This window comes from Pantherophis guttatus, chromosome 8 (genome assembly GCF_059756535.1).
Source record: "Pantherophis guttatus breed Tessera chromosome 8, ASM5975653v1, whole genome shotgun sequence".
Lineage (NCBI taxonomy): Eukaryota > Metazoa > Chordata > Lepidosauria > Squamata > Colubridae > Pantherophis > Pantherophis guttatus.
Window position 1 is genome coordinate 51,754,831 of NC_142070.1, and position 27,265 is coordinate 51,782,095.

Below are 27,265 nucleotides of genomic sequence, written 5' to 3' on the forward strand. Positions count from 1 at the left end.
TCTTCCAAGTAGAGACAGCTGCAGTTTTTTCCAAGTCTCCATATCTTTCTGCACCTCTCGCCACAACACCTCATAGTTATTTTGAAACAATTTCATATTTGATTCTGCAACCTGAACTCCTAGATATTTTACCTTAGGTACAGTCTCAAAACCTGCCCTCCTTTCAAGCTCATGTTTACGATCTTGTGTCATGTTTTTAGCTATCATTTTAGTCTTTTTTGGATTCAGTCTAAAACCTGAAACTTTACCATAGTCTTGTATAATGTCCTTCATCAGGATTATTGATTCCATTGGTTGTGATAGGGTAACAACCAGATCATCTGCAAATGCCTTTATTCTGTAATCCTCTTGCCTAATCATTATACCTTTCAAGATATTAGAGTCCTGTATTGTATTTAGCAAGACTTCTAGTGTTAAAATAAATAAAAGTGGGGACAACGGACATCCCTGTCTTGTTCCTTTTTCAATTTTAAACTCTGTTGTCAAACTTCCATTAATAATGATCTGTGCCTTTTGCTCTTGATAAATTGCTGAAATCGCCTGTATAAGTTGATCCCCAAAATCCATCTTTTTTAAAGTCTTTAGTAGAAAATTCCAATCCACTCTATCAAAGGCCTTCTCTGCATCCAAAAAGACCAGCACTGCAGGAATCTGTTTATTCTTCTCAAGATATTCCAATAAATCTATTACTTGCCTTACATTATCCTTCATGTATCTGCCCTCGATAAATCCCGCTTGATCATCATGAATCACCTTTTGGATTACTGGCATCAACCTGTTGGCTAATACTTTCGCATAGATTTTATAATCTGTATTCAAAAGAGATATTGGTCTATAGTTCTCTGGTTTTTTAGGACCGATTTGTTCTTTTGGTATCAAAGATATGTAAGCTGTTGTCCATGATGGGGGTATTTTACCCCCTTGTTGAATATTGCAAAATAAATCTCTAAGTTGTTCCACCATTTCAGCTTGCAAAGTTTTGTAATACACTGCGGTCAAACCATCCGTGCCAGGAGCTTTGGCTGTTTTTAACTGTTTAATTGCTACTATTATCTCCTCCTCTGTTATAGGATAATTCATTCTTTCCTTTTGTTGATCAGTAATTTTTGTAACTCTTTTATCATTTAAATATTTTTCTATAAGTCCATTCTGCACCTCCTCTTTGGCATATAATTTGGTATAATAGTCCACAAAAGCTTCTTTAATTAATTTTTGTTGAAAGATTTCTTTCCCTCCAATATCAATACTATCAATAGTCCGTATACTTTGTTTTTTCCTCAATGTGTAAGCCAACCATCTGCCCGGTTTATTAGCGTTACAAAATGTATTATGCTTCGCATATTGTAAATTTGTTGCAACTTGTTCCGCCATAAGCATTTGAAATTGGTCTTTCAAAAGTTTTATAGCACTGCATATTCTTTCACCTGTTGGATTTTTAATAAGTAACTGTTCTTTATTCTTTATTTCTGTTTCCAATTCAGATCTTTTCTTTTGTCGAAACAGTCTATGTTTAGAGTTCATGTAGATAAGTACCCCTCTCATATAAGCTTTACTTGCGTCCCACACAATTTCAATTGGGGTACCTTTATTCAAATTTATTTCAAAAAATTCTTTCAAATGCTTTTTAAGTTCTGTTGTATTTTTTTCGTATCTAAACAAATTCTCATTTAATCTCCAAGAACGTCTCTCAACCTTATCCATCTCAATTTCTATCCATACTGGGCTAGGGTCAGTCAAAGTTCTTGGAAAAATCTTTGTTCTTTTTGTCTTAACAAGTAAGTCATCTGACAACAAAATAAAATCAATCCTAGAGAAGGATCTGTGTCTATCAGAAAAAAAAGTGTAGTCCAATTCTTTTGGATTATGTATTCTCCAAACATCTTTTAGTTCCATATCTTCTTTCATATCAAAAAAGGTCTGTGCTAATCTGATCCTAGACTTTGCCAAACTCTTTTTATCTAATTTAGAATCAATTACTCCATTCCAGTCTCCCATAATTAAAATAGATCTGTAGTCCCATTGCAGTATTTTAGTATGTAACATCTTATAGAAATGGTCCTGTTGTTGATTGGGAGCATAAATTCCAATCAAAAGAATTTGGCCATTTGCTGTAAGCAATTCAATTGCTACAAACCTACCATCTTCATCTGCTTCTATAACTTTAGCTGTTAACTTTTTATTTACATAAATAATCACACCATTCTTTTTTTGCGATGTTGAAGATATAAAATGTGTTCCTAGTTTGGAGTTTATCAAATATTTTTGATCTTGAGTTGTGATATGCGTTTCTTGTAAACAAATTATATCATTATTAAATGGTTTCAAATATGTAAATAATTTCTTCCTTTTCTGTGCTGAATTCAACCCGTTAACATTCCAAGATAAACACTTAAACATCATCTTCATCTTTCTGAAGCAAAGAGCAGAATAATCGAAGATCATCCGAAAGCTTCGATCTCGCTCCCCCCATGGCTCCAGTCTCTTGTGCAGTACTCTTAACTGCCTTCTTATCTTGTCTTTCCTGTTGTTGTTGTTGCTTTTGTTTAAGTAACTTAGATTGAGCTCGAGTTATACGTTGATCCTTAACTTCAATCATCTGAACCAGGTCCAAGATTGGAGAAGATTCCAGCAAAGGCTCATCCAGAAAACCTCCTTCTGCGCCTTGCATTTCCTCTAATTCCTGCTTAGACTGTTCTTGCAGTTCTCGTTGAGGTTGCTTCTTTTCACTCTCCTTAATCTCCAAAACTGTAGATGTACGTGGAGATGGTGTTCTTTCCTTCAGAATAGTAGTGTAAAAGTGCTGTGCCTTCTCCACAGTATTCAAGCGATATCTTTCTCCCTTGTATCTGAAAATTATACCAACTGGGGCGTCCCACCGAAATGGTATCTGTAAATTTTGTAATTCCTTAACAAGAAAGCCAAATTCTTTTCTAGTTTTCAGCATTTTAGGGGGTAATTCTTTATAAATTCCAATTCGTGAGCCCCCCACTTGCACAGAAGTGTAAAAGGATTTTTGCAGGATGTCATTTCTTATTTCTCTATCTGTAAAATATATGACCACATCTCTGGGCAATTGTCTTTGTCTGGCCACCCAAGAATTCACTCTGTAAATTTTATCTATTTTGTGAAAAACCACATCAGGATTAACTTGTAGAATCTTGGCCAGGGCCTCAGAACAAACCTGTCTCAAATCCTGTCTTTCCTCTTCTCGAATTCCTCGAAGCCGTATGGCAAACTCCATTGCCCTAAATTGTACCATGACAATCTCATTTTCAACTCTTTGCATTTTGTTGTCAACATCAGCAATTTTATAATCATTGTCTTTCATCTTAACATTAACTTCTGATTTAAGTTCTTCAACTTTAGAATCAACTTTCACAATAAATTCTGCCAGGCCAGACGCCACTTCTGATATTTTTTTGGTCACCTTGTTTTGATTCTGTTTCACCATATCTTTAACTTCATTAATTTCCTGCATAAATTCCTGATGTGATTTTTGAAGTTTATCATCTATCTCCTGTTGAGATTTTTGAAATTTATCATCCAAAGTTTTAGAAATAAATTCTTTTAAATCTCCCACATCAAAATCTTTTTTCTGAGTCTGTATCTGTTGTACTGGGGGAGGCTGTGCTTTATGTGTGGGAGATCCACCTCCTGTTGCCTTCGCTTCCTGCTTCTTTGAGGCCATCCTGCCACGTAGGCTGGTTTTATTAAAAAAGGAAGTTCTTCTTCCTCTCCCACCTCCACAAAGACTTCTGAAAAAGTCCCCCAGATTTAATCAAATAAGAACCAAAGTAAAGCAAAGTCCAGTATTGAAAAAGGAGAAATTTCTCTCTTATTTCTCTTGTTGCAAGCAAAGCAACTTCGTAGCAGTTTAGAAACTTTGTAACAAAGCAAGATGAGTTCAGCAATCCACACTCGCCAGCTCGTTAGCTCTAAGGCTAAGCGCCATGTTTTTACAGTTCACTTTCACTCATCCGCATTTTTTCACTCAGATTAGAAAGCCAAGAAAACTCTAATACTTGCGCTTCCGAGTTTCAGGGTTCAAGTAACAGTATGCTGCTCATTAAAGCTGGTTCCTTTTCTTTCAATTTAAGGTTTCCTGTAGCCGGCTTGTTCTGCAAAAGCAGACTTGTCCCACGCCGCCCGGAGTTCCAGCAGGTTGAATGGGAGCCGCTCCTGTTCCCTCCCCAGAAACTATTCCCTGGGGGGGTTGCAGGGGCTCAACCTGTGCCCTGCGATCTCTCTTCAAAAATCCTAAAGATTTTTGGAGTTTTCGAGCCGCTTCTTAGTCGCGAAGCGGCTCTACAAGCGGCGGGGCTGGCGGAGCTTCAAAAGGCACCGCCGCCGCCGAAGACAAGGAAACCGGAAGTGGATCTGAGTCTTCTTTGTGTATTAATGTAATAATAGTTTCTGTCCAAGATTTTGGAATTTCTGCTATCAGTAGTGCTTCGTTAAAAACTTGTAACAGTATTTGGTCTATCGATTGTTGACAAAGTTTATAGAATTCAGTAGGAATTCCATCCAGTCCTGGAGTCTTATTGTTCTTTTGTTTTTTGCGGGCTTCCATTAGTTCCAGCATTGTTATGGGCCGGTTTAACATCTCTCTGTGATCTTCTGTGAAGTGCATAAGATTGGTTTTTTGGAGGTATTTTTTTATTTGGTCTTCCGGGACCTCTTCCTGGCAATAAAGTTTTTGAAAAAAAATTTTGGCTATGTTTTTCTTCTCCAGATGTGTGTGGTAAAGAGTTCCTGATTCGTCTTGGAGTTGGTGTATAATTCTTTTTTCTGTTTGCTTTTTTAGCTTATATGCTAACCAGCGTCCAGTTTTGTTAGCATGTTCAAAATTATTTTGTTTTACCATTCTTATTTTCTGTGCCAATTCAGTTTTTGTGGTTAGATTCAGTTTATGTTTGGCCAAATTTAGCTTTTGTAGCACACTCGTGTTGTTGGGCTGTTGTTGTAATTTAAGTTCCTCTGTCTTAATTTCTTCCAATAATTCATTTCTGATTCTTTGTTTCTCCTTTTTCTTTTTTGCCATATATGCAATAGTTAGGCCTCTAATATAGGCTTTCGTGGTATCCCATAGGTTTTGTAATGATGTTGTGTCTTTTGTATTTATTTGTAGAAATATCTTGATTTCCTTTTCTATCATTTGCTGATATTCTTTTTCCTTTATTATACTTGTGTTCATTTTCCATCTCTTCTGTTTTCGGAAACCTTTCCAGACTATTTTGATAGGATTGTGATCGGCCCATATACTAGACATAATTTCTACTTCGTGTGTTTCTTTACTTAGTTGAGGTGTCATCCAAGCCATATCCAGCCTGGACCACGATTGATGTGGGCCCGAGAAATATGTATATTGTTTTGTTTTGGTATTTATTTCTCGCCAGGTGTCATGTAGGCTCATTTCTTGTACTAAATCTTTGAATGTTTGTGGCAATGTCTTCCTTTTAATTTTATTCTTCCTAGTGCTGTGGTAATCTTCTCGTAAGTTTACTATCGCGTTAAAGTCGCCGACAATGCATACATTTTCGTAGTCCAACTCCTTTAGTTTGCCATGTAATTTTTTGTAAAAATCTAATTGGTTTCCATTTGGAGCGTAAATAGCTACTAACAATATTGTTTTTATTTCCAATTTTAGTTCTACCATTAAGACTCGGCCTTCTTTATCAGTGTAAATCAGTTTAGATCTTATATGATCTCTAATATATGTTACCACTCCCCTTTTTTTGCAATCTCCTAAAGATGTATATATTACTCCTAATTTTTTATTTTCAAGTAGTTTTTTCTGTTGTTTTCTTATGTGTACTTCTTGTAATGTAATTATGTCTGCCTCTAATTTTTGCAACCTTGTAAACATTTGATGTCTTTTGCTTGGTGAGTTTAAACCATTTATATTTATGGAAATGAGCTTTATTTCTTCTTCCATTTCCGCTTATGTTTATTTGTCTGTTATTTTGAGCTTTGTTGTGTTTCTTGTAACTCTTTGTGGGATCCCCACTGTTTCCTCTTTCTCCAACCTTTCCTTCTTTTGTTCTTTGTCTTCCTTGTTTGTCATTTGTGTCTCTTGGTCACTTGGGTTATGTTCTTCTCTACTATCTCTGCTTTCCTGTTCTCCTTCATTTCCTAGATATTGGTCCATAAAGTCTTGAGCTTTTTCTATTGTATCTATTCTGATTTTCCTTCCTTCCCATGAAATAAGTAGGCCTTCCGGTATGAGCCATCTAAATTTTATCTTGAGTTTATTCAGTTGTCTACTTAAGAAATTGTAGTCTCTTCTCCTGTCTCTGGCTCTTCTCGGTACTTGTTTCAATGTTAGAACTTCCCTCCCTCTGTACATAACTGTCTCCTCTCTCATTCTTCTATATATTTCTTCTCTCATTGTTTTTTTTGTAAACCTAATATGGACTTCTTTGGGGAGTTTGTTTCTCCTTGCATAATTTGTAAAGGCTCTGTAAATTTCATCAATTCCATTTCTAATTTCGTCCTTATCTTTGTGTGTTGCCTTTGCCAATATTTCGATCATAATCTCGCCCAGGTCTTCATCTCTCTGTTCTTCTATATTTTGGAATCTAAGGAAGAAGGATGCCTTTTCCATTTCAAGAAACGTGAGTGCATCTTCGGTGTCCCGGCTCCTCATTGTTTGTTGGTTCTCCATCCTCTCCAGCCTCAAGGCTGTAGCTTCTGTTTTTTCCTCCACTTTATGTATTCTCTGTTCATTTTCTATGATATTTTGCTGGATTTTCACTATCTTCTCATCTATATTTCTGATGTCATCTTTAATTTCTCCTACATCCAGTCGCAATTGTTCATGGTTTTTTCTAGTTTCATCGTGATTTAGCGTCATCTTATCTTCCATCCTTTTCATTCCCTCTTGTATCATTGCGAGGGCAGCCTGTATATTCTGCATGCCTATGATAGTATTGGTCTTTTCTTCTCCCGTCTTTTGCTGTACTGGGGAGGCTACTAGTAGTGTTTGAGTTTGGGGTACCTTTTTGGTTGTTTTAATAGTAGTTGATATACTTGAAGTAGCCATGTCTATTGTACGTGTTAGTCTTGTCCACAATTTCATATAATTATGTATTGCCTATTTTATGTTAATGGCTTAAATGAAACATTATTGTTGGGATTAATATTAGTGGAAATACTTCTAATCAGCAATCAGCAATATAATAATATATATAGAAAGAAGAGAAAAGCAGGGGGAGGGAAGGTAGAAATGGGGAAAACAGCGGGGAAAGGGCACGTTTCTAGCAATTCATAAATTACCTTATTCTTAAATTAATTGCAAGTTAAAAGATCTATTTCACTAGCAGTATTTGTAGTAATTCTAAAATCAATTCTATATCAATTTATATTGCTAGTTATCTTAATTGTTATAACTGTATTAAATTGTTTAAATTAATTAGCTTTCAATCAATATTTATCACACATGTAGTACTCTATGGTTGTTTGAGTGATCAACTTGTTATTATTATAATCAACTTATTCTTATATAGTCACCAACAGAAAAAAGAAGAAAGAAAAACTACTAAATTATTAAATATTCTTTTCAATTCTATTGCGTTCTAATATATTATGATAAGATTAAGCCAGACCATTAATAGCTATATTGTCCGTTTGTTCACCAGTTGTTTCAGTGGTTCAATAGTTAAATAGTTCGATATTTAACGGTTAGATCGTTATATATCCCAGTTTTTTAGAAGAGTGCCAGTGGAAATGGTGAAAATATTGGTAGCTTCTAAGAGTCCGCTCAAAGTACGTTGTATCAAAGTTTGTTTCGTCTCTGTCAATGCAATATCCACACTATCCTTCAGTCTATTTCACACTCGGTTTTCCAATTCAGTCCAATCTGCCCGGCCGAAACCAATAGAGTCCAATGCAATCAGTTTTTAGAAACTGTCCAGAATCCTCCTTCCGATCTCTGGCACACCGCTCTCCTCACACTCCCTTTATTTCCTTCAATCCTCCTTCCAATCTCCGGCACACCGCTCTCCTCAGTCTATTTCACACTCGGTTTTCCAATTTAATCCAATCTGCCTGGCCGAAGCCAATAGAGTCCAATGCAATCAGTTTTTAGAAGTCGTCCAGAATCCTCCTTCTGATCTCCGACACACCGCTCTCCTCACTCTCTCTTTATTTCCTTCCGATCTCCGGCACACCAGTCTCCTCACTCTCTCTTTATTTCCTTCAATCTCGCAAGATCTGTTCTTATTCTTATTCTCAGTTTAGTCCTCTCGATCCAGTCCACCCCAATAAAATCCGGTTATATCGGAGTTAAATCCTCCGCAATTCTTGTCGCTCTCTCTTTTCTCTCGGCTGTTCAAAGTTTTTGCGCTGTCATCTCTGTTCAAAATGGCTCCAATCCGCTCGATCTTTTCTGCCGCCGCTTGTCTAATGTCTTTTCCCGGTATCTCTGCCACCAGCGTCTGCTTCTTCATCAAATGCTTTTTGGGTTTTTTTAGGTTAAAGTCCTCTGTTGATGACTTCTTTTCTTTTTTCAATCTTCGCTTCCCACTCACGGAGTTGTCAGCGCCTCCGGCCAGTCTCGAAAGGCTGGTTTTTCCTCACTCTGGATTAAGGGTTTGTCTTGTACCTTCGAGGGAGTTGCGGTCTCCTCCGAGATCCTAAGACGTTCCCCTTTAAACTATCAATCCCTCCGAGATCGATAGCGCCTATTTTGGCTCCAGATGTGGGATTGTTAGAGACTCAGGAACGGAGCGCCGTCCCTTTTGTCCCTAACGCGCTGAGGTCACCGCCGGAAGTCAAATATAAAATGTTTTATAGATAGTATATGCCACCTAAGAAATTAGCAAAAATGTTTAAAGAAAAATCAGCTAAATGTTGCAAGTGTCATCAACTACCAGGATCATATTATCATATGTGGTGGACATGTCCGGAAGCCAAAAACTATTGGATTAAACTCAAGACTTGGTTGGAAGAAATGATACATCAACGTATCAAATTTAAACCAGAGCTGTTCCTACTGAGTATCCTACCTGAAAAAATTAGTAAGGAAAATGTTTATTTGATAATACATATAATAACAGCTGCAAGGATTGTTTATGCACAAAATTGGAAAGTGGAGAAAATACCTTTGGAAGAAGAAGTAATAATTTTTTAAAAAAATTGTGCAGAAATGAATAGATTAACTTTGATGATTAAAGATAGAGAAGACTCAGAATATTTTAAAATATGGAATGATTTTTATTATTGGTTGGAGAATAGATATAAATGATTAATTATATAAGTATGTAAAAATATGTGATGAGTAGAATATTATGTTAGTGATGAATTGATATTGTGGACTTGATACGGATCAAGATAGAAGTAATGACAACTATACAGAAGAAAAAAGAACAGTGGAAGATAACACCGAGATGTCACAGGGAAGAGAAAACTGATGTATTAAATGTTTGTTTGTCTAAAAAATTAAAAACTTTTTTTTAAAAAATAGAAAGAGGCCTAAATTAAGAAATAGCTGTTTTGACCCAGCCTTAGCAGAAGCAAGAAACAGACTCCTTGTCACAAAAAACTCCTTTTTATTTACTTTTTGTAAATTAATTGCATTCACCCACCAAAAAGTCCAGGAAATAGTCCTTCAAGGAATTAACTGCAGTAACAGACCTTATCAGTTCCTTGTGATAATTGCAAGGCCATGAGCTCCCAGCCAAAAGGCTGCAAATTAAGTTCTGGCAAGCAGTCTTTGTGGCACGAAACACAATGAGCAAAATCTTCAGTAATATGAACTGTTGTCTCCTACGACAACCACTCCCCTTTCCTTCTATTTATTCCCCAGCCAGGGAGGGGGCATTCAGCATCCACATGTGCTTTGCTTCCCGAGTTGACTCCTTGTCGTCCGTTGTACACCTCTCCTAACTGCTCTGTGTATACATGCATCTGGAACAGTCCCCAGCTGTTCTTCCTCCTCACTCATATCAGCCTCCAAAGGCAGTTGCCTTTCTGGTGGCTGGGAAATGTTGGACGGCCCTGGCTCTATCTCTGTATCTGATGCAGAGCATCCATCAGAGCCTTCCCTAGACTCCAGAACTGGCCCAAGTTCCTCCCCAACCTCCTCATTGTACAAGTATGGCGGGCCACAATAACAGCACAGTCCCAAGCTCTATGGGAAGGGAAAAAGAGGTTCAGGATAGTCATGCCCTAGAATCTCTCAGCATATAACTTGTAGGTTAGTCTGCAGGATTCTGTCTATAAGATATAAGTAAATAAAGAATTAATTGGATTTCATGTGTCAACTTCGTGCTTGGGTCTGATATGAGTCCATGTTTTGTTAACTACCTAGATCAGGGGTGTCAAACTCATGGCCCATGCACCGGATGTGTCACATGCTGGCAATGCTCACCCCGGTTTAGCGAAGGAAAAAATATGTCATGTGATAATGTGATGCCGTGAGTTTGACACCCCTGACCTAGATGTTTTAAAGAAATTCCTTCCCTTCATTCTCATAGCATGACAACTATTGTTGGCATATTTCAACTCTTGAAATTTTCATTGTTTTCCTCAGCATATAAGGAGACATCTTACAGCCTTCCAATATTGAAGAATAAATATAATGTGACCCACATATTTTTTTTTAAATGTCAGGCTTGACAGCTATTTGCTATTCCAATTTACTATCTTTACATATTTTTGCACAGCAATAACACCAGCATAGATATCACCATAAACATCATAAATCTGGAAGTTAGTTTCAATTGGACTCCTTTAGCAATCAAAAATGCAATCATGGTATTTAAACCATACTAAATAAGTAGACATTGCAGACTTCCATTGCATACACAGTTGAAATCTTTTCTCACAGCAATTTCCATTCAACTAACATGAAGGAACAGGTGCAAAAAAGTCATATCAGAGCTTTCAAGCTTTACTTTTCATTTATTCCTTATATTCAGCATTTCCAAAGACCTATCAACTATACACTAATCATTTCATTAGATATTTTTGGAAAAAAACAGCATAGGCCTGTGTCCCTTTAATTATGTCAAGGCTTCACCAAAATAAGACCTTTAAGCCCAAGAGATAAATTTTTGGAATAAATTACTATCATATGCTTTATGAGGATACTGCTTTGCTATAGTAATTCAGGAACTATAAATTTATCCTTCAAAGAAACTAATAACAAATTGAACTGGAACTCTAGGATAGGAAAGTATTTATTTTATTTTATTTATTTTGTTGAGTACATACTAGATAATATATATATATAAGTATAAGCATGAATTGAATATATAAAATGAATACAATTAAAGGGAACATTAGGACAGGACGGTAGGAATGGGGTGAAGTCAACAGTAGACAGTTTTAGGTTAAAGTTTAGGGGCCTTTGGGATGAGACCACAGAGTCTGGTAGTGCATTCCAGGCATTAACAACTCTGTTGTTGAAATCATATTTTCTGCAATTGAGTTTGGAGCGGTTCACTTTAAGTTTGTATCTATTGTGTGCTCATATATTGTTGTGGTTGAAGCTGAAGTAGTCATTGACAGGTAGGACATTGTAGCAGATGATTTTATGAGCTATGCTTAGGTCATACCGAAGGCAGCATAGTTCTAAGTTTTCTAAGACCAGAATTTCAAGTCTGATGGCATAGGGTATTTTGTTAGAAATGTAATAAAACTTTATGTGTACCAGGCTTATACAGGAAGATCATTTGTCTGATTTCAAAGGTAACAAAAAAAAGTATGTTGGCAAATAAAAAGGGCATTGCCACTGAACTTCTCAAATCTTGCAATTGAAATCTGAGGTTATAAAACAAGAAAATAGCTTTCTTGGTTTAAAAAGTATTTACTTTTTTTGAAATTAAAATGTTACAAGCAACGGATATTCCCTCCTGTGTGTACAATTCCAAATCATATCAAAATGTCAAATAAATAGCATGCAAAGGAAATATATTTTCTGTGCCAGAAAAGTAATGAGAAATAAATTCATTCTCATTATCTGGAAGATTCTAATCATCATAGACCCATTCCTTTCTATGTTACATGCATGTTAACTTAAATGTCCAAGGAGGAAAGATGGAGATAACTGATTAAACATGTTTTCTGATACTGTACACAAACTATACCTTGCATACTTGTGCATGACATGACAACGCAAGTACAAAGTGCTAGAGCCTGCATTGTTGCAATGGACTATGAGAATAACCTTGGGAGACAGGAGGAAGAGCAGCCAGGGCAGCAATCAAACAAGAGATATCTCAGCCCAAAGAGATATGGGGGGAGAGTGAAAGAAAGCATCTCAGATGGGAACATCCCTAGCTTTAGAATTACAAAATCAGAATAGAGCTGGAAGGGACCTTGGAGGTCTTCTATTCCAGCCCCCTGCTCAAGCAGCAGATCCTATACTATTTCAGACAAGTGACTATCCAGTCTCTTCTTAAAAACCTCCAGTGATGAAGCACACACAACTTCTGAAGGCAAGCTGTTCCACTGGTTAATTGTTGTCACTGTTAGGAAGTTTCTCCTTAATTCCAGGTTGCTTCTATCCTTGATTAGTTTCCATCCATTGTTTTTGTCCTGCCCTCTGGTGTTTTGGAAAATAAATTGATCCCCTCCTCTTTGTGGCAGCCTCTCAAATACTGGAATACTGCTATCAGGTTCCCCCAGTCCTTCTTTTCTCTAGACTAGCCAAACCCAAATTCTACAGGCCTTTATTCATCTTAGTTGGTCTGCTTTTCACTTTTTCCAAAGTCTCAAGATCTTTTTTTGTAATGTGATGATCAAAACTGGGTGCAGTATTCCAGATGTGCTCTTACTAAGGCTTTATAAAACCCCTCACATCCTGGACATAAACTGTTTCAACTCCTACCGTCAAAACGACACTACAGAGCACTGCACACCAGAACAACTAGACACAAGAACAGTTTTCCCCCAAATGCCATCACTCTGCTAAACAAATAATTCCCTCAACACTGTCAAACTATTTACTAAGTCTGCACTACTATTAATCTTCTTATCGTTCCCACCACCCCTCTCCTTCCGCTTATGACTGTATGACTGTAATTTTGTTACTTGTATCTTTACGATTTATATTGATATTGTTTCCTGATTGCTTCTTTGTACCCTATGACTATCATTAAGTGTTGTACCTTATGATTCTTGATGAACGTATCTTTTCTTTTACGTACACTGAGAGCATATGCACCATTCTATTCTATTCTATTCTATTCTATTCTATTCTATTCTATTCTATTCTATTCTATTCTATTCTATTCTATTCTATTCTATTCTATTCTATTCTATTCTAAAACAGTACTAATACTTCACATGATTTTGATTCTATGCCTCTGTTTATACACCCTAGGATTGTATTTAGCTTTTTTCGCTGCTGCTCCACACTGCTGACACATGTTTAAGTGATCATCCCCCATGACTCCAACATCCCTCTCACAGTTACTCTTTTTGAGCCAGGTTTCACCTAATCTGTTCCATTGGTTCTTCCTGCCTAGGTATAAAAACTTGCTTTTCTCAATATTAAATTTCGTTTTGTTGCATAGGGCCCATTGTTCAAGTCTGTCAAGATCTTTTTGGATCCTGAGCTTGTCTTCTAGGATGGTGGCTATTCCTGCCAGTTTAGTGTCTTCTGCAAATAGAAGTTCCCCTTCTATTCCCTCATCTAAGTCATTTATGAAGATATTGAAGAGTACTGGGCCTAAGATGGAACTTTGTGATACCCCACTGCTTACTTCCCTCAACGTAGATGTAGTATCATTAAGGACTACTCGTTGAGTATGGTTTGTCAGCCAGTTACAAATCCACAGATGGTGATGCAGTCTATCACACATTTTTCTAGCTTATGAAGAAGTAGGTTGTGGTCTACTTTGCTGAAGTCTAAATATACTATGTCCAGAGCATTTTGCTAATTTAGTCACTTTATGAAAGAATGAAATAAATTGGTTTGGTTGACCTATTTTTAACAAACCCATGCTGCTACTAGTTATAAATGTATTTGTTTTTAGATGTTCACAGATCCGTTTTGTTATTATTTTTTCCAGTATTTTCCCAGGTATTAACATCTGCCAGCTCCTTCAAAACTCTGGGATGTAAACCATCAGGTCCCAGTGATTTATATTTTTAAGATCAGATAGGTGTTCTCTAACCATTTTCTTGTTTATTTTAATTTTTATTAGTAGTCTGTCTTACAGTTACGTTTTTGATTGGGCTAGGGTTTTCTTTTGCATGAAGACTGATGCAAAGAATGAGTTACGCAGCTGTGCTTTCTTTCTACTGCCTGTTACTTCCTTATCATCTTTTCTCTTTAGTGGACCGACAATTTCCTTGACTTTTTTCTTTTTATTTATATGTTGAAAGAAACTTCTTTTTAATATCTTTGACTTTTTTTATTTCTGTAGAGATGTAGTGATCTTTTATATTACTGCAACTCCACCTCCTCTTTTATTAGGTCTGTTTCTTTTGAATAGTTTGTACCCTTCTATCAGTACATTCCAGTCATGAGTTTCATCCCACCAAGTTTCAATAATGGCAACTATATTTTATCTACCTTCATATACTAATATTTCAACTTCACCCTGTTCATTCCCTAAACTTTAAGCATTAGTGTATAGGCATTTGAGTCCTTTATGGGGCTTGGGTATGTTTCTTATATCTCCTATTTTATAACTGGGATTTCCATCCTTTCCATCACTCCCTACTTCATTATGTTTTTCTTTTTTCTCTTTACTCCCTTCGTCCTTATGTGATTGGTTATCTATTGGTTTTTGCTTGGAATTAGGTTCTAACGATCATGAAGATTGACCCCTTTCCCCATCAATTTTAGTTCAAAACCCTTTTGATAAGATGAGCCAGAAATTTTCTGAATAACTTCTTTCCATTTCTTGTGAGGTTTACTCTATCCCAGGGGTCCTCAAACTTTTTAAACAGGGAGCCAATTCACAGTCCCTCAGACTGTTGGGGGGCTGGATCAGCTGGGTGGGCGTGACTAGGTGGTCATGTGACTAGGTGGGCATGGCTAGGTCATGTGACTAGATGGGCGTGGCCAATTTACCAGTCTATTGAACAATGCACATGAATTAAACTTTAATTTGTTTTGCTCCTGGGGGTGGTTTTTTGGCTTTTGTTTGCATGTTGCTCTTTTGGTTGCCTTTTCTTTTTACTAGATTGTTTTTTCAGTTGTTTAGGAATTCTAGTGGTCCACTTCAGGAAACTCAGTTTTGCAGCAATTCTTCTCAGCCCCAAGGAGCTTGAAAAATCTCTCTCTGTCTCTCTCTATCTCTCTATCTCTCTGTCTCTTTTTTTCTCTCTCTCTCTCTTTCTCTCTCTCTGTCTGTCTCTCTCTTTTTTGTCTCTCCCTCTCTCTCTCCCTCTCCCCCCTCTATTTTTCACTCTCTCTCTTTCTCTCTCTCCCCCTCTCTCTCTCTCCTTCTCTCTTTCTTTTTCTTTCTCTCTTTCTTTCTTTCTTTCTCTTTTTCTTTCTTTCTCTCTCTTTCTCTCTCTCTCTCTCCCTCCCTCTTTCTTTCTCTTTCCCTCTCTCTTTCCTTCTCTCCCTCCCTCCCCCCCTCTTTCTCTTTCTGTCTCTCTCTGTGTGTGTCTATCTCTATCTATCTTCTGGAGGTGGGGAAGGTGAAAAACTGGTCATTTTTGCCTGTTTTTGGGCCTCCTTTCACACACACACACCCACAAGCATTCTGCAGGCTAAAAACAGGCAAAAATGGCTCGGTTTTTGGCCAAAAATGGGCTGTTTTTGCCTGTTTTGGGGTCTCCTTTCAACACCCCACCCCACAAGAACTCTGCAGGTCAAAATTGTTGAGCTTACCTTTTGGTTCCAGCCCACAGGGCTCCTGAAGGCAAGTCCTGCACTCTGCTGAAGGCTGGGCGGGGTGATGTGGGTGGGGCAACCTCGCGGTGCTCAGAGGGCTGGATTAACTGCTTCAGCGGGCCACATGTGGCCCGTGGCCCGTAGTTTGAGGAACCATGCTCTATCCCTTGCCAGTACCTTCATGTAGGTAATGCAGACCATCGTCTACGAAGGTGAAGTTCTGTTGATAACACCAGTTTTTAAGCCAGTAGTTCATTTCTAAAATCCTTTGCTTCCTCATTGGTTGTTGGCCTTTTTTTGGAAGTATCCTAATTCTTTAACTTTCTTCCCTAGCTGTTTGTAATCTCTTGTTATTGTTTTCAGATTCATTGTTGTGTCATTGGTCCCCACACATAGGAGAAGAAAGGGGTAGTAATCTGTGGAGTTGATTATTTTAGTAAGGTACTCAGTTACATATTTGATTTTTCCTCCAAGGAGACTATGTACCTCCCTAGACTGACTGCCTGGTCTGCAGACTATAGTTTCTGTTCTGCTAAGAATTGAATCTGCTATCACTAACATTCATCTTTTTTCCCCTAGGGAAGTCTGGAATACTTTTCTTCCTGTCGCAGGAATGCTAGGTTGTGTCTCTTTTTTAGAAACTATTGATGAATGCTTTTTTGTGAATGTCTGTATATTTTCTTCCAGGGGAGGCTATGAAACCATTTGTTCAGTTCTAGAGGGATTCATTGGAGTGGACTAGGGTAGATATTAGGGGCTTTGCTCTTTATTTTTTTTTTCTTCTAAAAGTGACATGTTTCCATTGGGCTTGCACTTTAGGTACATATATAGACTCATTTTTTAATGGAAACTCTTTGTTGCCTATTGTGTTCAATTTAGGTGTATTAGTTTTCTTCTTTATGTTCATATATGAATTCATCATTATCATCATTATTATTTTTTAGAAGCTGTTTGCTCCCTATTTTATTTTGGTGTAGTCTTCTTGTTTAGGTTGGGATTTCTCACTTTGTTCATTGAGTTTTAAAGTGGCTAATGTTGCTTCTAAACCATTTACTTTTTCTTCTAGTAATTCAGGTAGTTTACATTTGATACATACATAGTTTGGGTCTTCTGTCAACATTAGCTGAAACGTATGGCACACTTTACAAATCACTACAATGTCAGCCTCTATTTCCATGACTTTTTTCTTGGTTTGTTTGCTAAACAATTAAAATTTTCTAAAAATTTAAATATTTTTCCTGCTGCAGAGTGTCAGTTTACAATAGTTTACAAGGGATCTTTACCTTTTGTTCTCTGTCTTGAAAAATTCATTACTATCTTCTCTGTTTCAAGTGCCTATTTCTTTTTCTTTGTTTTTTTATTTTTTTTCCCTAAAATTGTTAAGAAATTAAAATTTTCTTTTTAAAATTTTTTATTTTTATTATATAAAGTAAGAGCAATTTCAATGTCTATATAAATAGAATGTCTGGTTACAGTTAGTTTGAGCAATAGTCATTATCATAATAATAATAATGTTCATTAGTAGTGATCATATAATAACAGTATTTTCTCAACATAATATTAATACTTAATTAATACTAAATCATATTGATAATAAACATATCATAATAAAAAAAATTCTAAAGAATTAAAATAAGTAAACTTTTTTTTTCAAATGTTTAGTTGAAAAAAGAAAATGGAAAAAAATGGGAAAAAAATAAAATTGAAAAAGATTTAAAAATTGAAAAAAGAATTTAAAATTTAAAATGATATTGGTCCTCTGCACTGCTCTCAGCCACTGCTGGTCCATCGCATTGCTCTTAGTCACTACTCGGGGCACTTTGCTCCTCTGCCACATAGCTCTGCACCACTGCTGCTCAAGATCTGCCATGCTGCACATAGCGATTGGTCTGCTGCCACCCACCTCCATTTCACTGCTGCTCAGTGGCCTCCGTTTCCACCGCACTGGCTCTGCTCAGGTGTCAGGCTGGGTTGCTAAGCTGCCTCTCCGTATTTCAGCTTGGCTGTCTCTCCTTCTCTCAGATGGGTTGTTGCACCACCTCTCAGTTGCGATATTGGGCTGTCTCTCAGCTGGGCCACCTCTCAGCTGGGCCACTTCTCATCTCTTTGTTCAAGGAGTTCAAGTTCTCTTTTTAATCCCTCCTGTAGCTAATCTTGATGATGCCCTCTTGATATAGTTTGTAATCCACCATGTATTGAAAATGACAGATGAATAAAATTTGCAAAGTAAAACAAAATCTCAGCTTAAAAGGAAAAAAATAGCATCTCAGCTATAAGGGAAAAAAAGAGTCAGCTTGTTAGTGTAAAAAAAGATTATACAAATATACATATATACATACAGTATATAAAATAAATTAACAGAAATAAATTCACAATAAAAACACTGCCACCATCAGGAAGGATCTATCACTAAAAGATGCACTGCTGAGCACCTCTAATGCCTCCAGGTAATGCCAACTCCATCACTGCTGCTGGTTTACCAAGTGCTAATGCCAGTGGTGGGATTCTGCCGGTTCTAGGGGGTTCGGCCGAACCCTTTGTTAAATTGCTGGCTCGCCATGCCCCTTGCCCCGCCCCTCCGCACTACTATTTATTGCCAATAAATGGGGCGAGTGAGCCAGCAATTTAACAAACGGTTCGGTGTTTTTTTGTAATTTATTGGCCCCGGAGCACACCGAACCATTTTTTAAATTGCTGGCTCGCCAGCCCCTCACCCCGCCCCACCACTATTTATTGGCCAGACAGCACACCGAACCGTTTGTTAAATTGCTGGCCCGCCCAGTGCCCGCCCCTCACCCCACCCCGCCCCGCCACTATTTATTAGCCTCCCTCGCAAAGCTGTTGCAAAGCTTGCCTTTGTGACACACCGAGGCATAGCTTCTTTTCGTCTTTGGCTCCTCTCAACCACATGGCCCAGCCTGCTTTCCTATCTTTGCCCGCAGCGGCCTCTCACTCACCCGAAAGCCCACTTCGGTCTGCCCCGACCACTCCAGCAGCAGAACAGGCAAGTACAGCCGAGTACTGCCTCGGGGAAGCGGGGCTGGGAAAGGTGGCCGACCTGTGGCTGCCTGGCTACCTGCCATGGCCTACACTTTTTAAAAAACAGGCTCAAACTCAACCCTTCCAAGACTGAGTGGCTGTGGCTCCCGGCATCCCGATATAGTCAGTTGACTCCATCACTGACTATTGGGGGCGAGTCTTTGGCCCCCACTGAAAGGGCTCGCAATCTGGGAGTCCTCCTGGATAGGCAGCTGTCTTTGGAGGAACATCTGACGGCTGTTACCAGGGGGACCTTCTGTCAGGTTCGCCTGATTCGCCAGTTGCGGCCCTTTCTCGATCGGGATTCCTTGTGCACAGTCACTCACGCCCTCGTCACCTCTCGCCTTGATTACTGTAATGCTCTCTACATGGGGCTCCCCTTGAAGAGCACCCGGAGGCTCCAACTGGTCCAGAACGCAGCAGCGCGGGTAGTGATGGGAGCAACATGGCGCTCCCATGTAACACCGCTCCTGCGCGAGCTGCACTGGCTCCCAGTGGTCTTCCGGGTGCGCTTCAAGGTGTTGGTTATCACCTTTAAAGCGCTCCATGGCATAGGGCCTAGCTATCTGCGAGACCACCTGCTGCTACCGACGACCTCCCATCGACCTGTGCACTCCCACAGAGAGGACCTCCTCAGGGTGCCATCAGCCAAACAATGTAGGCTGGTGATCCCCAGGGGGGGGGCTTCTCTGTGGGGGCCCCTACCCTCTGGAATCAGTTGCCCCCTGAGATAAGGAGAATCCATGACCTCAATGCCTTCTGTCGTGCCCTTAAAACCCATCTTTTCCAGCAAGCCGGGCTGGCTTAAGAAGAAATTAAATTCTTTTAATCAGTTTGTGACTTCTTAACTTTCGGGCTAAATTTATATATATATTTTAACTGTTTTTAATATTTGTGTTCTATGTTCTTATCTTGGCTGTACACTGCCCTGAGTCCTCAGGGAGAAGGGCGGTATATAAATTGGAAATTAAATTAAATTAAAATGTAGGAGCAGAATCTTGGTGAACTGGACAGGATAATAAAATTATATTCTGGGTTTTTTTTGATTCGTGATCTCCATGGTGGGGGTAACCAGTGAGGCACTTGGGTGGAGGTAGCCCCACCCAAGACTTGTTGGCCACGACGGCTTCCTCCACCCAAGCGCCTTGCCGTTTACCTCCACCCAAGCGCCTCGCCGTTTACCTCCACCCAAGCGCCTCGCCGTTTACCTCCACCCAAGCGCCTCGCCGGCTACCCCCGCCCAAGCGCCTCGCCGTTTACCTCCAACAAAGCGCCTCGCCGTTTACCCCCACCCAAGCACCTCGCCGGCTACGTCCACCGAAGCGCCTCGCCGGCTTCCTCCACCCAAGCGCCTCGCCGGCTACCCCCACCCAAGCACCTCGCCATTTACCTCCACCCAAGCGCCTCGCTGGCTTCCTCCACCCAAGCGCCTCGCCGGCTACCCCCACCCAAGCGCCTCGCCGTTTACCTCCACCCAAGCGCCTCACCGGCTTCCTCCACCCAAGCAGCTCGCTGGCTTCCTCCACCCAAGCGCCTCACCGGCTACCCCCACCCAAGCGCCTCACCGTTTACCTCCACCCAAGCGCCTCGCCGGCTACGTCCACCCAAGCGCCTCGCCGTTTACCTCCACCCAAGCGCCTCACCGGCTTCCTCCACCCAAACGCCTCGCCGTTTACCTGCACTCAAGTACCTCGCTGGCTTCCTCCACCCAAGTGCCTCGCCGGCTATGTCCACCCAAGTGCCTCACCGGCTTCCTCACCCAAGCGCCTCGCCGGCTTCCTACACCCAAGCGCCTCGCCATTTACCCCCACCGAAGCGCCTCGCCGGCTTCCTCCACCCAAGCACCTCGCCGGCTTCCTCCACCCAAGTGCCTCGCCGGCTATGTCCACCCAAGCGCCTCGCCGTTTACCTCCACTCAAGCGCCTCGCCGGCTTCCTCCACCCGAGCGCCTCACCAGCTACCCCCACCCAAATGCCTCGCTGTTTACCTCCAACCAAGCGCCTCGCTGGCTACGTCCACCCAAGCCGGCGAGGCGCTTAGTTGGAGGAAGCCGGCGAGGCGCTTGGGTGGACGGTGGGGGTAGCCATCGAGGCGCTTGGGTGGAGGAAGCCGGCGAGGCGCTTGGGTGGATGGTGGGGGTAGCCGGTGAGGCGCTTGGGTGGAGGAAGCTGGTGAGGCGCTTGGGTGGACGGTGGGGGTAGCCGGCGAGGCGCTTGGTTGGAGGAAGCTGGCGAGGGGCTTGGTTGGAGGAAGCTGGCGAGGCGCTTGGGTGGACGGTGGGGATAGCCAGCGAGGCGCTTGGGTGGAGGAAGCTGGTGAGGCGCTTGGGTGGACGGTGGGGGTAGCCGGCGAGGCACTTGGGTGGAGGAAGCCAGCCAGGTGCTTGGGTGGACGGTGGGGAGGCGCTTGGGTGGAGGAAGCCTGCGAGGCGCTTGGTTGGAGGCTTCCTCCACCCAAGTGCCTCGCCGGCTTCCTCCACCCAAGCCTTGTTAGCCACGTGGCCGCCAGCTACCCTACCCCATCCAGTCACGGAGGGGCCGATCGAACGCTTCTCCTGGGTCTTCTCAGCAAATTCTAATCCCACCGAGAGCAGCTCCCAAAAAAACTTACTGGCCTGTCCTGATTGGATGGCACGTGACGTTGATGCTAAGCTCCGGGTGTGGGTCAAAGTGAAGTCGTGCAGGTGCGTGTCTTGCTGTGGTCGTGGGGAGGTTGCTCCCCTGTCACGGGTGGTGCCAGTGCCAAGCACTAAACTCCCAAACACCCTCGGGAAAGGAAGGGTCGTTGACAGAAGCAGAGACTCGGCAAGGCGGAAGTGGCGGTGGTGGCAACTTGTTGCACGCTCTTAACACTGTTATGGTAATGTTGGCATTATATAGTTGTATATTGAGAACTGGTCATAGCTAGATTGAAGAAAAAAAGACATAACACTATTCCCTGTTTTGTCAGACACTAAAAGGCATTTTCTATCTGTTAGAAAACTAAAAGGCGTTTTCTACCTGTTGCCCATTTTGTCACCTAAAATATTGCCAGATACGTTTTAAAGAAGCTATTTGTAAGCTCCAGAGTTTTCTGTTAAAGCAAGGTTACCATGTCACCTATTTTTCTGAACAAATATTTTTCAAGGATAAACTTGGTAGGAATACATTCCACAGACAATATGCTTTTAAAAGCAAGACTGAGCTTGCGATGAATGTGTGGTTGATTTCCATTGCTTTAAATTATTCTAATTTTAGAATATGTGGCAGTATTCTAAAAAATGGTGGATCTACCCCTTTTTTTCTGCAGTTTATTTAAACCAAATCTACTGTCATCATAAGAGCTGCACTGTAGAACAGCTTTAATGCATTCCAGAACCTCTGGTTGCAGAGCTGTTCCATTGGAACAGCTGAATAGGGCAGATATACTGTATGGATTAAGTTAAAAGGCGGGATGAGTTTTTTGTTACTCTGAAAAGGGGCTACCAGATGACTCCTGAGTTTTCTCTACTGTTAAAAAGGACATTTTGAACAATAAGGGGACACTATTTACAAATTGTTTTTAACTTTACTCACATGAGAACTTGAAGCATTTTGCAAATCCTCACAGATACTCTATAGAGATGGTGCTTCAGGCACAAACAACCCAAGAGCTTATTTTCTTTCAATACAGAATACATCATAAAAGTAAGCAAGGAAAGGTGAATATACAGGCAATCCTTGACTTACAACCAGCATTGGGACCATAATGTCTATGACTAAGCATTGTGGTTGTTAAGTTTGTTGCACCTGATTTTATGACTTTTTTTGCAGAAGTTGTTAAATAAATCACCATGATCATTAAGCAAATCTGGCTTCTCCTATTGACTTTGCTTGCCAGAGGTCTCCTGGGAAGATTGTAAGTGGCAATCACATTACATGGGGACACTGTAAGGATAATTCATTCACATTCTTCAATGCCATCATAACTTTAAATGGTCATTAAATGAATGGTCATAAGTTGAGTACTTGAATAAGGTGCATAAGAAAACTGCATGGGCAGCCATGTAAAAATGTATCTGCCTAATGTGGACATCATAATTATCCAGATTTCATTTTGTGAAAAAACCCTTTAGATCTTCAATAATGGACTGTAATAAAAAGATAATTTTCCATTGGCCTTGGGGGAAAATATGGAAAATCAGAGATAAAAATCAGCTACAGTAAAACTGTTTTTTTTTTTTGGAGTAGGAATTAGCTTACTGCTATGATATCAGAAAATCTAATGTAAAAGTCACAGAGCTGACAATAGCTACATTTCCTCTTAAACAGTTTTCCATTACTATTCTGCTGTTGCTGAGTAAGTTGCGGCTTGGTGGATAAATAATTTTTATTCATATTGTAAAACTTGTATGGTTTTGTATAGTTTTTCATTCATATTGTAAAACTCGTAACAAAATCTAGTTCTGTGTACCTCTTATTCTTAAGTATTAAATACTTATAAATAAACAACCTTTTGGTATATCTTTTTTATATTTAAAACAGTAATTGGGGAAAAGAAATGATGTCGAGTTGGCCACGCCCGCCCAGTCACATGGTCACTTAGCCACGCCCGCCCAGTCACGTGGTCACTTAGCCATGCCCACCCAGTCACATGGTCACTTAGCAACGCCCACCCAGTCACATGGTCACTTAGCCACGTCCACTTAGCCACGCCCACAGAACCTGTTGTTAAATTATTTGAATCCTACCACTGGCTAATGCACCAGCTATTTCTTTGTGGCCTGAAATTACTTTTAGTTCATCCATGTAACCCTTTCTCCCTCTAAAATTTTTCAGGAATGTTCTAAAGGAAATCAAGTCAATGATAAGCCCTGAAACTTCTGAAATGATGCTCCTTAAAGAGTGACAGCCTATTGCACAGAAGCAAAGATCATAATGATATTAATTCTTCTTCTTACTTTTCTAGCTTCTATGTGACTATTGGATATTTGGCTGAATATCAATTAATAAGAAGAAAGGTTTTAAACTTCATATTCTGTTTCATTGTGAGCATCATTCTTGTATAAAACACTTTTTAACCTATTCTTTATATAAATTCCCTATTGTGCATAAATTCACAAGAAATTCTTTAAGTAATTGAAATTCACCTTTTAACTATTTAAAGAATTTTAAGTAATTAAAAATATTGGATTTTAAACTAAAAGATTTAAAGATAAAAGAATGTGTTTATGTGTTTACATTCTGCAATTAATTTTCATTTAAGGTAAAAGTATAAAATGAAAAGCCTGACTGTTGCTGTGTATTCATCTTAAATTAGTTAAACTGCCTTAGTTACAGTTACTATGGGAGGAAGGCTATAGCAACACTGTAAACCTAAATATTGAATAGGGAGAGGTCAGTTGAGGAGAGGTTGTTCCATGTTGATGCACAATTCCTCAACAGTGAATATGAGTAAAAAAAAATGACAGAGAATTCTATAAATTCTCACCTTATTGTTTTCAAAAAAACATGAATACACTTGCATTTGTACTGTGTATTAACATGGCTGGCTCTAGAACAAGGGATCATTTGACAGAAACATATGTGCATTTTAAATTCTTTATTATAAGTCAGCAGCCCAGTTTAAATAAGACTTGCTAAATAAAATCTACAGAATACAGCTTAAAATAGAATGTGCAAAATAAAACAAGGCATGCCATATATTAAAAATATACAATCATGCTTGCACTATTTTGCTATCAGCAATGTACAAGTTTTACAAGCTGCAAAAACAAACTTTACAACAATAAATTATTTTGGGATCCTTATCTGCCCAGTAAAAGTAAACCTAAAATTCTTCTGTCTGTCCACAAATGGGGTTAGAAGAATATTAGTAGCTCTTTACATTTTTCTTATTATAATTTACAATACAACAGAATATGAGTTAATATTTCAATAGTACCATCTTTACTAAGGCAGGGCCTTTCTGCATATAGAATTTTACAAAATATTCCATCCAGCTGTGTTGATGGTATAATACTGAATTGTAATAATATAAATGTCTGTCAAAAATGTGTTGTTTGTAAGTTGATCTAGCTACAATGCTGCTTTGAAATGTGCATTGTAATGGCCCAATTGTATGTTAGCTGAGGGTTATTATATTCTGATTGCAATTTTATATAGAGTCTTTTGCTTAATCATCTACAGTGCCTGATTTTGTACCATTCAAACAAGTATATCCCTTGAAAAATCATTTCTTCATTCATTCATTCATTTCTTAATATGAGTTTTCCAGAGTAATCTTATTTATTGATTAATGTTAACTGTTTCAGATTTTAGCTTACAAAATAACCTTTATCCAATATTTAATGCAGATAGACATGCCCTTGCTTCACCTTTTGTAAGTCCTGCTTCCTGCCTTAGGACAACAAAAGATTTCATATAGGACAAACCATAGGATTTCACCACTTGGAAAAGCTTCCTTAAAAATTTTGACTATACCCTTTCCGTGTTCATTAATCATGGATTTAAATGGTCTCTGTATAATGGCTGGAATAAAATCCTGACTTCAAAAAATAGGAGTAATTTTTTTAAAAAATAAATAAAAAATCTTTTTTTTTTTAAAGTTCCAAAACAGATTTCTGATATTCTATGAAATTAGACCAAGAGGGCAGATTTCCAATTTTGAGAAACAGACAGATGGGCATTTACTGCTGTGTTGGTGGAAACAGACTTCTTAGCCCATCAGACCTTTAAATATATTGCCTAAATAATGTGAAAACTGCCTTAAATAAAGTACAGTGTCAGATATCTATGGAGTTCCCATAACTTTGGGAAAAAAATGATTTTAAATGTAAATTGTTTTATTTGAATTTAATTTCAAATCATCCAATGTAGCAATGTAACTGCAGAAATTATGGTGCATACATAAAGTTTAGGAAGGTCTGGAAATTTGAATATAAAATTTAAAAAATTCTTTAATCATTCATTCTTTTCTCTGAAATTCAAATATACTGTAAATGAGGTGAACTTTTAACTAAGTATATGGTAAAGAAAAACAACTTCTCTGTGTGTGTGTGTGTGTGTGTGTGTGTGTGTGTATGTATATATATATATATATATATATATATATATATATATATATATATATAATTATATATTATATATATTTGTCTATGTAAATTTTGACATTAAACTTTGACAGACCAACAGAAGAATGAGTGTGCGCATCGAGGAACATAAAAACTCAGTACAAAAGAAAGAACACACATCTTCATTAGTACAACACATAAATGCCACAGGACATAATATTAATTTTAATAACACAAAAACAGTTGCAAAAATAGAACATCTCAATGGCAGAATAATCAGAGAGGCCATTGAAATAGAGAAAAGACCATATTGTATGAATAAACGTGATGACACTTCCCGTCTGCCTACTATTTGGAAACCTGCTCTCATAGACAGACGAATCTTAACACAAAATTTAAACCATAGATCAAAGGTTCATCAAAATGCCTGTTTTGCCACCAGTTCCAGCATAACTTATCCATTGACCCACAACCAAGCAACTGCGCTTCCACCCAATCAAAATACAGCTACGTCATCAGCCAATCAGAATACAACAACACTGTCGACCAATCAGAATACACCTTTGCCTCTTTTCATAGAAAAATATCAGTTATGATCACACAGTTTGCCCATAAGCACCAAACCGAGAACATCAGCCAGAAGATGACGATTGCGATTTTGTCGAAACGTCACTAGTACCCTTTTAAGGATATGTTTACAATTACACAGAAAGAAACCCGAGATATTAACTACACACACACACACACATATATATTCTGAGGTTTTCACGGGTGTTTGTATGTAGGTCTTTGGTTATTCGGGTTTTCTCCCGCGTAAAATTGGAAGTGTCTTGGCGACGTTTCGACGAAGTCTCATTCGTCATCTTCAGGCTGGTGTTTTCAGCTTCATGCTTCTAGGAGCAATGTGAAGCTCCCAGAAGCATGAAGCTGAAAACACCAGCCTGAAGATGACGAATGAGACTTTGTCGAAACGTCACCAAGACACTTCCAATTTTATGCGGGAGAAAACCCGAATAACTAAAGGCATACATACATACATATGTGTGTGTGTGTGTGTGTGTGTGTGTGTGTGTGTGTGTATAAACTTGATTACAGTATTTTAGTTTATCTACAATGCATCTTTGAGATGCTATTTAATGAGCTGTATAAATCAAACTATCATAAGAAAAATAAAGGTTTTTTTAAAAAAAATCTATCTATAAAGAAGAAGCAATTCTATATTTCTTATTTTGAAATGAACAGCTGTATTTGTACTTTTAGTTACTGCATATGTTAAATGTTTCCAAAAATAATGAGGATGCTAAAATATGCTGAGAATAGAGAGTACTGTTTATTAAACCCAATCTTTGATTTTATAAGTATTTGAATATTAACAAGTAGCACAGAAATTTAAATGT